Consider the following 13,640-nt stretch of genomic DNA (forward strand, 5'->3'; position numbering starts at 1 on the left):
CGGAATGAAACTGATATAGCTTGAGATAGAAGTACAAAACTTTTGAGATACCAACAGATATTTCATTCAAATGAAACAATATTGCTCGCAGTTCATAAATTTTCAAGTCAACAGTCTTGTGTATGGGCCTTTAGTGCTACATTATATGGATAGATATAACAAATTTGCGAATGTATCGTATTGGATACAATCAGTTTTGTAGTATTTTGTATCTGTATCTCAAACACTTCTTGCCTGAGTATCTTGTATTGTATCGCGATAGAATTCCAAAGTATCTTTGCCCAGCCCTGCCACGGCCCATGGAATGCCGGTATGCGCCACGGGTGATTCCCCCTAATTACGTTTAACCACGAGTATTCAACCAGTTAAAGTGAACCAGAGGAAATGTAAACATTTGCACCAGAGCCCGATCCAATGAAGTCTTTGAGTGTTGATTGCGTGTATGGTTTATCAACGAAATTTCCTGGATGAACCTGAGTGAGTGCGGCTGAGTGGGACAGTTTCAATGACGCAGCGCTACACGCTGCTGCATAAAAACGTATACGGCACATTTATTAGAAGAAATGTGAACTAAGTGCTAACTAGGAACAGACGAATCCCTTTCTCATCAGACATGTTCATACAAGAAACGCAATGTCCGAAACCGAAACTGGTGTATTGTAGCGCTGGCAGCACTTCAATGTGACTGGTGTTGAAAATCTGAACAACGAGTGGGCGTTTCTGAGCAACAAAGCCAGGGGGCGCGACCGCATTTACTACGCGAATTTGTGCGAAACGTAGGACCGTAGGTGTCATAAATTTTACAGCATTGGCGACGTGTGTCGTATTGTTACCATGTTCCTGAGAAGCAAGTGGAATCGTTAGAAATGTCAACGTTCCTATAAAGTTCTAGCCGTGTCGTCGAACCGCTCAACAGAAATATGACTCCCTCATAAAGCAGCTGACGGTGTTGACATGTTGCCTTTATAACGATGGTAGTGTGGCGTTACGATATCTGTGGCTTGCTTTGCGTTTGCTCCACTTATGGATCGATTATTTATGCCGATTATGCCATCGTCGAGTGGATGGTCATTCCGACGATGTACACAAGGTGCGTATATGCAAGCGTCGGTCGCGATTTCTTGTTCCTGCCGATGTGCGCCATGAATAAAAGTGCCCACTACGCATACATATGAAACTAATGTATCAATGCAAAGGAAACTTGTGAAATCAACTTCGTTTGTGGCAGTTGATCTAGAGTTATCAAAAACATGCGCACATGTCGATCTCTAGCACTAATTGACAATTTCCGCGAACTTTAGTATGCATGATAGAAGTTGCATTGTTAAACCGGTACATATGTCGCTTGACAATGCATGAAGTTCTTCGGACACTTCTGATCGCAAGCGCTCATTCTGAATCTCTATGAAAGTTACATGAACTCTGCCTCGAAGTTTACTATCAGCACATGTCTAGCGTCAACAGAAAATCGTGCGTTTTTGGCACCAACCTCAACTGTTTGAGAACGTCAAAGTTAACATTCATGAGCATTCAGCCCACGGGTTCCTTATGGTCGCCACCGCTTCCATACCACAACTTTAAAATCGTGTTGAATATGTGCCCGAATTTTGCGTAATACGTTAACCGCCCTGTGCGCGAAATTCTCGTGCAGTCTCTGGGGGGCATTTAATGTGGTCTGCTTCAACATCATCGTGTTCCTGACACTGATGGCGCATACCAGAGCGGTGTTTTCGGACCCTGGAACAGTGCCGCTACCTCAGGACGAACCTAGATTTTTCGGATGCGCTGAGGGCTAACAAGCCTACAGATGACAAGGTGAGGATTGAAGCAAAAGAAGTTAATCTAGGACCTTGTGCGCTTCACCATTGCATTAGTTAATATTTTTACAGATGATTTCAGCAAGTGGCATTACCAAATATTCACCGTGACTGTGCTAACATTACTGGCGTGCTTCATATTTAGCCACATTGGCCAAAAATAATGGTTAATGTTACCACGCATTCCACTGTTCCTGCAAAGAGCATGCTATGTCTTGCCGCAACTCGCTACTTTTTAACTTACTTGCTCGAACTTAACAATGACTGTAGTTATTGTTGTGAAATTGCTTAAAGCTGTCGTGTATTTTCCTGCACACGACATGACGCATACGTGGTCGCTCAGAAAGAATTACAAAGAAAAATTATGTTTTCGAACATTCCATCACTGCCTGTGATTCTTGTGGTTTTCACGTTAATTTAGTGCTGTCACTTGCGTTTTTTCTCACTGGACAGGGTGACTGGACGATATGCTCTCGCTGTGAAACATACAGGCCGCCACGCGCGCATCACTGCAGAATATGCCAACGATGCATTCGCAGGATGGATCACCATTGTCCCTGGTACGTTAAGTCCCTGGTACATTGCCTTCGTTACTTGCCTTTTAATGCAGGAATTTGTGCATTGCTTCTGAAAAATTCATTGTGCCATAGCCTCTGAAAATTTTACTATCTTAAACACATTTATAAAAATGAGTGCCTTTCCTGCTTGAAGTAGTTGAACAGCTCGACAGCAAACATCTCAGCGAGGTGACCTGTATGTCAGAGGATTCCTGATGTCTGGGCTAAATGTCTGTGTTTTACAGGCATTGTCAATGCCTCTACATCAATCAATAGTTACACGTTTCACAGTTGCAATCATATATTAGGTGTTTCACAGTACGTAACACTACCACAACAAAGAAATTTAGGCATACTCAGCAGCACATTTGTTGCTTCACAACCAATGTACATGTACAACCAACCATTGTCTGCGCCCTCCAAAGCCGTCACTGTGCTGCATTGTTCAATAGAGTGCACATATTGACACTGAAACAATCAACATATGCAAGGGTAAGGATACCACAGTCGCTATGGCAGCCTTGTCCCTATGGCTGGTCAATCCCTGACAAGTGATGTGAGCATGGCCTGCTGGCGAATAAAGCAAATCTAGGCACAGTGATCGTTGTATTCCCACTTCGTGGCAGAACTAACCAATTGAGCCGTAAAATCCAATAATGGAAACCAGCGCTGGTGAACTCTGTGAACATGAAGGACCCTTCATGAGGTTTGGGCATTGCATAGAAACAAGCATGGTGCACAGATCACTCGGCGACAGTTGTGTCTGCAAAAAAATGAAACTGCTGCGTAGCTTGAGAATGGTTCAAATTTAAAACAGGAGACCTGCAGTGTTTCCTTCCAAGTGAACCACACTTCCAGGAAATACACACTATAATGCGCATGCATGCTCTATGCAACAAGCCTTGTTTGCAATGTTACTTGCTATAGCTCATGCAAAGCATGCCATGCTGCTACTGCTGGCGATGCACTACGAAGCAAAACAGAAAGAGAAGAAAAAACAGGGCTTGTACAGATTGTGCTAGAAGTACATTTACAGCGCAAAACCAAAGGCACACCACAAAGAAAGAAACGACACACACAAGCACTGACTATCAACTGACTATATTTCGGTAATTGTCAATGCATATATACCTCCAAGGCAGCCTTACCGCACATGCGCCATGCAATCAACATAAAAACAAAAGTGAAACAGAGTGAAAAAAAGTCAAACAGTGTATTACATACGCGATGAAATGAAACCAAACTCACATGAGTGCAGGGACAGAGACGTGACGCTTATGCAAAAATGAGCCCTTTTTTTGATATGATAGGCTTCTAAAGCCAGCCGCGCATGCTCATTGTGGCTCCTGCCAAGGATCGATGTCCCTTCAAATCGTGCCTCACAATTGCAGCAAGCGTTAATATGAGTCACAAGATGGGCTCCTTTATCTGCATTCTTGTTAATCTTTTGTGCGTGTTCCCCGAGCCGCTCGGTGACGCATCTTCCAGTTTGACCGACATAGGTCTTACCACACGAGAGCGGGATAGCATAAACCACATCGACGGCACACGGGACGTCAGTCACACCGTGTCGGATTTGGCACCCTCCTTTGCTCATACCGCAGGTGCGGGAGCATAGCTTGGAAAGCTTGTTCGGGGCAGACAGCGCCATAGTGACACCATGTCTGCCTGCCACTTTCTTGAGCTGATGGGCGATCCGATGCATATACAGGACCACCGCAGGCCTCACTTAGTCCTGTATGGCGTCTGCCCTCTCAGTGGATTTCCTTTTCTGAATTAGCATTTCAGCCACTGCAGTCAAGAGCGACTTGGGGAACCCTGCACCCAAAAGTCAGCTAATCTAATTGGTGAAGCTATCTTGCATCTTGTGAGTGCACGGTTTTCTAAGAGCCGATTCCATGGCCGACATAGCAACTCCTCCTTTTACAATTTTTGAATGAGCAGACTCAAATGGTAACAGGTCCTTATTTGCCCGTGGTTGATAGGACCAACACACATGGCATTCACAAAACTCGAGCCTTAGTTCTAAAAACTGTAAAACGCCTTTCTGTGGGAGCTCAAATGTAAAAACAAGACCTCCTCCATGTCGGTTAAAATCATCTAAAATATTAGTCACTGAGTCCTGGTAGGAGGAGTCTAGAGATAATAAAACCAAAAAATCGTCGACGTACCTTTAAAATCTTCCTCGTGCTAAAACCTTTGCTAAAGGGACACTAAAGGCAAATATTAAGTCGACGTTGATTGTTGAAATAGCGGTCCAGAAACCTCGTAGTGCTACTTTTATGCCAAGGAAGTGCTTATTTTGAAATAAAATCACGTTTTAGTGGTCCGCATCGCGTTAGCGCACTTCAAGTCACCCGCCTGAAAGCAGACTTTCATACGTCACTGCTGCTGTGCCCAACGTTGCCTGCCTTTGCTGCGCGGACCGCCGACACTAGTAGCAGCAGAGTGAAAGTAGCAGGACCCACAGCAGCAACAACGGCCATCGAAGCCATCGAAGCTTGCCGCAATCACCGCAATGGATGTGGACGGAGAACTTGACAATGAGACATTGGCTCGCGACACTGGGCTCCAGTTCTGCGACTTGAGCCCTGATGAACGCGGTGTGCTGCTGAGACGCGACCGTGTGAGCGAAGCCGGGCGCCGGGCGAAGCGCAGTTCGGCGAAAACGGAACCTTTGAACCACGTGTGCCGTTCCCCATGGCGACGCCACTGAGGTTCTTCTTTCCATGAATCAATTGGAAACGAACAAACAGCATTTTATTAAGTCTTTTGATGCACAGAAGGTTCTTTTTTTATTGCTGCTAGTTTGATTACTAGTGTTTTATTGTAGGCAGACTCTCATACGTCATCGGGATCACTTCGAAAATGTCCCACTCGTGGCGCTATTCATGTGATACATTTAGCTTGATTTCTCGGTAAGTAGGGCACTACTGTTGATAATATTGCCGTTTTAGAAGTTGTCATACATTGAGCTTTCACTCTGACATAAATTGTTATTTGCCTTTAGTGTCCCTTTAAAGAGCATCCCACGTTTGCCAAAAAAATATCTGCAAGGAGAGGAGCAAGGCAGGACCCGATACATATTCCATTACGCTGCAAATATGGCTGGTCATTAAAAATTATAAAAGTGACCTTAAGATAATACTCTAAAAGGCTAAAAAATTGTTCACAGAAACACCGACAAAATTCTGGAAAGGCACAACCCCATAGTGCTCTATACATGCTTGCACTGAAGACATAAGCTCATGCTGGGGTACAGAATAAAACAAATCTTCTATGTCAACTGAGAAACCATAGCCCACATTTGTTTTCCCACGCAAGAACTGCACCACATCATCTTAATTTTTTGTACGAAAGGGATCATTGTACACTGGCGACTTCAATTTTTTTCTGTAAAAACAGGCTAACATTGTGTTGCCAGCACCCAGATTCACTGACGATGGTCCTAAAGGTACTTCTGTCTTGTGGGTCTTGGCCGTGAAAAGCACTGTCAATGACTTGCCTCTGCTATTCTTTATGCTTTTCACAAGCGACGTTAATTCCAGTTTTTTACAAAACTCTACAAACTTTGTTTTCACTCGAACCACCCGCTTCCCAATAGGAACTAAGTTTTTTGACACAACCTGCAGCGCTTTCTCGTTAAAAATGACTTTTTCCACTACAACAAAGCCCCCCTCTTTATCAGCCTGCATGAGGCAGAGGTCGTTAGCTCTCAGAGAGGACAACATGCGCCAAATACTAACATCTGAATGCCGGGGTGGGACTTTTGGCACCGACTTGTCTAAACTTCAGTCAGTTGAGAGTCAGCGCTTGTGTATGTCGTTTCTTTCCTTGTGGTGCATCTTTGGCTTTGTGCTGTAAATGTACTTGTAGGATTATGAACCAACTAGGCCCAAATGAAGTTTTATTGTACAGAATGTGGTGTGTTCTCTCTACAACAGCACACGGAAGAATTCAGTGAATGCTTGCCACTTGTGAATGCTGGTCAAGGCAAAGAGACAATGTCTCTCGCGACAGCAGCTGTCCTCTGCTGTTACACAGTAACAGGACTGTTCACTTTCTTCTTACTTTTTCAATAATCAACTGACCTGAAGAGTTCCTTCAGTAAAATGCTCCCCAGATGGTGCCTTACAACTTACAGTGTGTAGATCGTGAGTAGATCATTTTGCACCGATTAATTTGGGAGCTGACGAAATAACAAAAAACAAGCTTTCTCTCTGCAGTGAGCAGGCTAGTGCATTATTCAGTTCTGCTATGCTATGTATATCTTGTCAAGTAGAGCTTAGGTAAAGATTTTGTTTAATTGAACATGCTTAGCGTGCTCTGTAACACGTGATATGGTGCTTGAGCTTTACAACAGAGCAACCTGTGTAACGAAGAGCTCTTTATGCTCAAAATTCTTCAGTATTTTTATGCCTGTAACTGTGTTTGATAGGTGTAAGATCACGTGCTTTTGTGTTCACAGGATCAACAACTGTGTTGGAGAACAGAACCAGAAGTATTTTATTCAGTTCCTCCTCTATGTCGGTAAGGAGCTATTGATTTACGGCCATTCTTGACATGCGTCCTTCACTGAAAGTGCGTGTACTTATGTAACATGTGCTGAGCCTTATGCTTACACCTTACAGGTCTGGGGTGCCTGTACATAATTGTGTTGGTGGCTGTGTCATGGAACCTGGAATGTGCAAACTGTGTTCATAGCCCGGCTTACAAGCAAAACCGAGTGTAAGTATCATATTTCCTTTTGTGGTAAAGCGATACTTTTCAATCATTTTTCTCTGCAGTCTATTCTTCGTCGCCCGCACTGGCTGTTGCCTTAAGGTTGTTGCATATTTTTGTAACTGTTAGAACAACTGACATGCTAGTTCATGAGCTATAACCAGGGAGAAGCAGCACATGTGAAAAGGAGACATGTTCGTGTGTGCAGAAAGGACGTACAGACGGGTCCACTGTTAAAGGGAACACTTGCGTGCAGGGCATGTTCGGATTACGCTCTCTTGCAAAAGCATAGTGGCTTAGATTTTCATGAGACTACTGGTGGTTGACAGTTGCGACTTCTTTTGACAAAACAGTGCCATGCACGAACGAAGTTTCCCCATCCAATTGCCGTCAGGGGGCCGGCAATATGAAGGGTGCTCATTCGAGTGTTCCCTTTGTGGGGATTGAGTATGACCACGCGCGAACACACCGCACCGCTCTTCGGCATAGCAAGGGAGTGCACCGGATCTAGGCCTCCTGTGAGGCAGGGATATGGGCACCTTGCTAAGTGCCCTCTTTCACGGCAGCGGAAACAGCGCACTCCATCACGGTCTCTGCCTGGAAAGAGTGTGCGTGGTGGATTCATCTCATCTACGTGGACACTCGGGGGCCCTGACCCGCTCACGCCGGACAGACCAGCGGTGCGCCAGGCTTCTCGGCGACAGCCAAGAGCAGAGTACCGCTGGTCTGACTCGAGTGCGGCACCACAGTCGAGAACCAGCGCCAGGGTGGACCGTTTCCCTCAGCGGCGTGCCGCTGTGAGCCCTTTGCCCGTGCCACCACAGGGGGCTGCGACATGTAAGGGTGCACAAAGGTGCCCCTCAACAGCACCACGGGCGAAAATACAACACAAAGGGTGCTGCTAGCACATCTCTGCGGGTCCCGCAAGCGCACCGAATGCTTCTGCAAGTGGGACAATACCTGTTTGCCAATCAACATTCGCTACCGGTGCCTTGCGCCAGCGGCGAGCGCTTACCATACGCTTGAAACACATGATATGATCAAATGGCGCCGTGGAAGGGAGGTAATTAAGGCAAGAACACTACACCTTTAACAGTGGACCGTACTGTACATGGGCGCTGGACTGTAACCTATATTTTAATGCTCGAAAAGCTGCTTTTTGTGGAAATTGCCTGACAAGTGACAAGCATACATGCTTCATCAGCCAGCAAGGCATCAAACAATCACCTCACAACCAAAAGAAAAGGAATATCAACACTGTAAAAAATTAAGTCCAAGATAGTGGTGTGCTTTACGGATAAAAATACCGAAGGGCAGCTGATATACACAGTCAGACAATTTCCACGAAGAAGAATTGTATCTGTATCTGCGATCTGAAATTATTAGGTTAGATGTGCTTTGTTCTAGGTCGTTTTTTTGTGTCATTACATATGACAGGATCCATTCCGTCTGCCTCCTGGTGGAAAGCATTCTTTTTGGAATATTTGTCATTGCAATCATGTGTGACCAGGTAAGAAGTGACTTTGAGCTTAGCATTATTGCGAGCTGTGGTGAATGTTATTCTTTAACCCTTCCAGATGCTGCCTATGAAGATGTGACTGTAAATGCGTCAAATGACTCAAATCGATACAATGTAATTTGAAGGCACTGAATATTCTATTGCAACAAACATAATGTCGTAATATGTTATTTTATGATTGTTACAGTAACCATTGCTAATTACTTTGTAATTAAATATCTCTTTATTCTGAAGCCATTCATGCTCTATTTTTGCATAAATAGAATGAAATCTTAGGCTAGAAATATAGTGCGAATTCGTTTTCGGTTATGTCCATGTTATGCAAAGAAAAATTACCCTTTAGACATGGGTCGCGGGAAGCGGCACGTTAGACTCATTGAATATGGCAGTGCCTTCAGCAGACTGATCATATACAACAGTACATTGCAAAATTAAGTTAAATGAAGACAAATTTATTATGCAGGAGGTTCAATTCATCGAAAGCTCAATATATCTTGCTCTTTCTTAGCCCCTGGTCAATACAAATAGCAAGAACGAGTGGTGTACACAATTGCGTACATAGCATCTCAAAGGGTTAAGTAAATGAAAACATGCCACATACTCTGCTTTGTCTGTAGCTGCAAGTGCTTATGTTGTGTGTTCTTCACTGTCTTGTCTGGTGTGTGTGTGCTTGTCAACCATGCAAGAAGTTTTTGTTTTCACTGATCCCATTGTTAGGCCAAAATAATTATCCTGGTATCTTTGCTATGGCCTTGTGTGAGAGGGAAGTTTAATGATAAATCTGAAAAGATGATGGAAGGACTGTGTCATCCTGCTAGCTCACTTTAATAGAAGGCACGTTTTAGCAGTCGCACTTAAACCACGGGCCATCTATAGCAAATTCATCGGGAGTTCATATATTTGTCTCCACAGGGTGTCAAAAGCATAAAGACTTTTTAAATTATATTTAATCAACACCATGTGGAATAAGTGTATTGTACCGGGAAGCCTTTCATGTTCTTGAAGCAAAGTCGTGGTCCTCTTTTCAATAACGAATGGCAGCATGCAGCGTGCTTCACTGCACGGTGGTTAGTTTTTTCTACTACTAGTATATTTTGGTCAAGTAAATAAGATGTCACTATGAAGGGCAAATAAAATCCATTCAACTTGAACAATCCTTTTTTTCAGGCGTGCACCTTACCCATTTTTCTTCGTTGGTTTGGTTTGCCCTTCAAATTAAACTCCACTTTGACAGCATGTGCCAAAATTGGGACGTTGTACTAGAAAAACTAGTATTGCCAATGACAGAAAAAGTGACCTCGCTTCAGTTTTAAAAAAAGCGTACATGTGGGGGTACAGTGCAAACGAGCCTTCAATCTATTAAATATGAAAACATGTGCGACTTTGATATATGCGTAGTATAGTGCTGATTTTCAGGGGGCTGTTGGAATTGTTTGTTGATAATTCGACGTACGTATCTGAGTATGACATATCCAGTGTTGACCGTATGTGCAATGTCTAGTTTGGTTTAAGAGATTTACTCTGCATGAATATTAGCCAGCAAGTTTTGCAACTTGCCATTGTTTGACTGTATAATACCGGTGTCACACAGTGCACTGCTGGTCGCGATCGAGCCTGATCAGGATCAAATTCCTTAGCAGTTATTGGCTCCATCTTGCAGATTGCGTAAGGGGCCAATCGCACAATTTCGTGAAATTCGACAGAGACCAGGCCTGATCACGATCAAAAGTGACCATGTGACACCAGTACAACACTGCGACACTTTCTTGCACTTCACTGATCAAAAGAAACTGAGACGCTGTTACCTGGCGACGACAAACGATCGTGGCAATGGTTCACTGATGCACGGTACCCCGATGTTGAGAATGTGAAATACTAGATTCGACTCTACCTAAGGCCAGTCGCATCTTAACTGAACGGGGCAGAGTTGAGAAGGGCTTGTTTTCCACAGCACTTTGAGCAACACACAAGGCCCTAATTACTTTGAAGCATTACAGCTATCCACTGTATCGTCTTTTCTGGCCTGGCCATTACTTTGGGACGTTAATTAACATCAGTCATTGATTGCTAAATATAGTCCTCATGTGTTGGAAAAAGGTTGAAACCATGTTTTTATGCATTTGCAAGGAATTTCTGATCAGCTTCTTTGGGTGTAGGTAACCAGAAGGCTGTTGTGATCAGGTTTTACCAGATATTGCAGATCTGTTGTTTCTGCCTGCAGAAAAATTTTCCCGCGAGAATTAGCCTGCAGATAAGGTACCAATAGCCTTGGCTTTAGTGACGTTGCCTGAAATGGAACGTTAGTTCCTTTAGGACAGTAGAAATGAGAGATGTGTTTTTCACAACTGTTCACATTGTTTGAAGTTAGAATGTTCTAAGATTCGTGACTTTTCAAGTTCCAGGCAATTCTGTCTGATGAAACAGCTGTTGAGCAGATACAGAAGAAAGGACCTTTCCGTGCAAGAAAGCCAAAAATGGCTCTCATGAGTGAAGTTTGCGGCCGTGGTAAGTGCATGAAATGCTCTTTTGTTCTGTTATCTTCCTACACTGGGTTCTTTGGAGGTAAAGACCTGGGAAGGCATCATCCACTGAGTAGTAGTGCACTGAGTCACTGCTAGTGAAGCAGTGATGTTCACTTTGTAGAGCAGATGCATGGAACCTTGTTTAGACGAAACATATTTTGTCTAACTCCACGTGCCTTACTGGTGGGTTACAGTTCTGCCATGTTTCAAGACTCTTTTTAAAAGCAAAGAAAGTGTCTTGTGCTGGAATTTAAGGTCAGACTTGCAGCACAGGAGCTTTGGTGCTCCATTCTTTTGGCCTTGATGGCACATGCGCTTTTCACACACCAGTGTCAACTAGCTTTTGAGAGGAATAGTGGTTGCACCATGTCGCATAGATAGCACTATAATATAGTGCTATCTATGAGACATGTAAAATGTACAGTCGTGCTCAATATGACTAGCAACACGGCAGCACATCGCCTCATGAACTAAAAAATTACGCATGGCTTTATGTTGCCCTTATTTCCACAACTGAATGAATTTTGTTATTGGGGATCATTCTCAAATGACAGAACATTGTTTTGTTGTGGAAATAAAGGCTAGTGGGAGCCTTTAGCAATCTTTCAGTGCTTGAGGCCACGCGCTCCCATGTTGCAAATCATATTGAGCACGACCGTACATGCTCATGTCTATTCTCAGTGTTATTCATTCAGCCACAGACTTGATACTTTCATTTCCGTGTGTCTCAACTGGTCCTATGCCAGGTTCTCCCACACTTGCCTTGTCGATGTTGGTGCTTTGAGACACTACGTTCAGGTGCATCACATTAGGGATTGTCCCACATTCCCCAGGGCGGCAGATAATGCTGGAGAGGTACTGCACAACATTCTACTCGCAGGTCATAATTGAACAGGATGTATTGTTTCTTTGTGAGAGTGAAAACATGACACTCGTCATGCTGTCGTCATGGTGCTGTTCTAATTGTCCGTATATCATTCTCTTGCATCTCTTGTTACAAACAGAAAATCACATAATGTGAATTCGTTGGTAACTCTCTGGAAAATCAGGACCAATGTTTGTTAATGAACTGCCTGCAATATGCTTGATACAACATCTACTTACACAGCACATGGAATTTGCATAGTAAATTTTTTATGCACGAAATGTTGCAGCTGCTGACATGTGCACAAATTATCAGCTATGGTGCCTTAGCTGCTTTCCTAACATTACTATCTCAACACCAAATTTTCATTCCCTGTATAAGGCGGAGTTTTCAGTGTCTGTTCATACTTTAAGTTTTTGACTGCCATGCCGGAAATAAAAACAGTACTCTAGCTTGGGTGAGGGTACCTAGTAGGTTGACTTCGCTAAATGCAGGTGTTTGACTAGGTGCGCTCTTGGTTACGAAAATCTTCCTGCCATGACGCGGAAGATTTTAAAGGCTGATGCTAATTTTATGGAGTATAGTCAGGAAGCTTAAAATTGCTCCACTAAATGATGTGCTTGGCATCATTGGATCATCTTGTCAGCGTTAACTTGTTTATATTTTTTGAGAGAGACTGTGATGTCACTGTAAAGGACGTTTCGTTGATTGTACTGCATTTGCACCCTCTAATCAAAGAATACGTGAATGTTTACTTGTTGCTACATTTCTCGTGCACAATACTATATAAATGTAAGATGGGCACAGACTTCTGAATCAAGGTGACTGGAGTTAAAGCTCGATATGAAAAGGTTGGTAAAATCGGCAACTTACTTCATTATAGAGAAAACTAATTTTACTGAATTTCAGCTTTTATGTAAGGTATAGCTGCCTGTGGATTCTTTTTTTGCCTGGAAGGTGTCACAGGAAATGCCTGAATAATATGACAGCAAAAAAAGAAAGAAAAGAATGAACTTCAACAACAAAAAATAAATTTAGTGAACCTGACGGCCCCGATTTGATGTTATGTCAATGAAGAGCTTGTCACGGCTCCCATACAATGCTTGGAAAGAAAAAGAAAACACAGCACCAATCAGTGTAAGCAAAACTAGCACACACATTCTGCCACGACAGCATGCCATGGGAACATTTGGTATTGCCTAGAGTGGAATGACACTGTTCTCTGCTCAGTCTGATGAGCACACGATATGGAAGACATAATGTGCCCATTGCGAAAGCGAAGGAGCCGAGAGTTTAGTTATGCTGCGGTTTGTTAAATTGAGGTTTAACTGTATAAATAGTTGATGAATTTCCGTTGAAATACGCTTGTTTTTGCAGGAACTTTGCACCTGTTTTGTCTAGTTCCTGACCACAGAGCTTTGATATTTCATCAACTTTTTGTAGGGTCCCCCTTCCTGTGGCTGTTTCCTTGCGATTCTGCACCCAGGAATCTCGATGTCATGTCATATGATGTGTGATGCTTTCTCTGTGTGGAGTATCCCGGTGACGTGCTGTTATTTATGTGCAAACTGTGACTTAGTTTCTAATCATCCCCTCTTCCATGTTTCTGATTGATTTGTTGGTTGAACTGTGTTGATC

At 43.4% G+C, this 13,640-nt stretch overlaps 1 pseudogene; it reads left to right on the forward strand.

Moving 5' to 3' along the window:
* The first annotated feature begins 722 nt into the window (after positions 1-722).
* LOC119376469 (palmitoyltransferase ZDHHC3-like) lies at positions 723-13,568 on the forward strand (annotated as a pseudogene).
* The last annotated feature ends 72 nt before the right edge of the window (positions 13,569-13,640 follow it).

Source organism: Rhipicephalus sanguineus, unplaced genomic scaffold (assembly GCF_013339695.2).
Source record: "Rhipicephalus sanguineus isolate Rsan-2018 unplaced genomic scaffold, BIME_Rsan_1.4 Seq1216, whole genome shotgun sequence".
Lineage (NCBI taxonomy): Eukaryota > Metazoa > Arthropoda > Arachnida > Ixodida > Ixodidae > Rhipicephalus > Rhipicephalus sanguineus.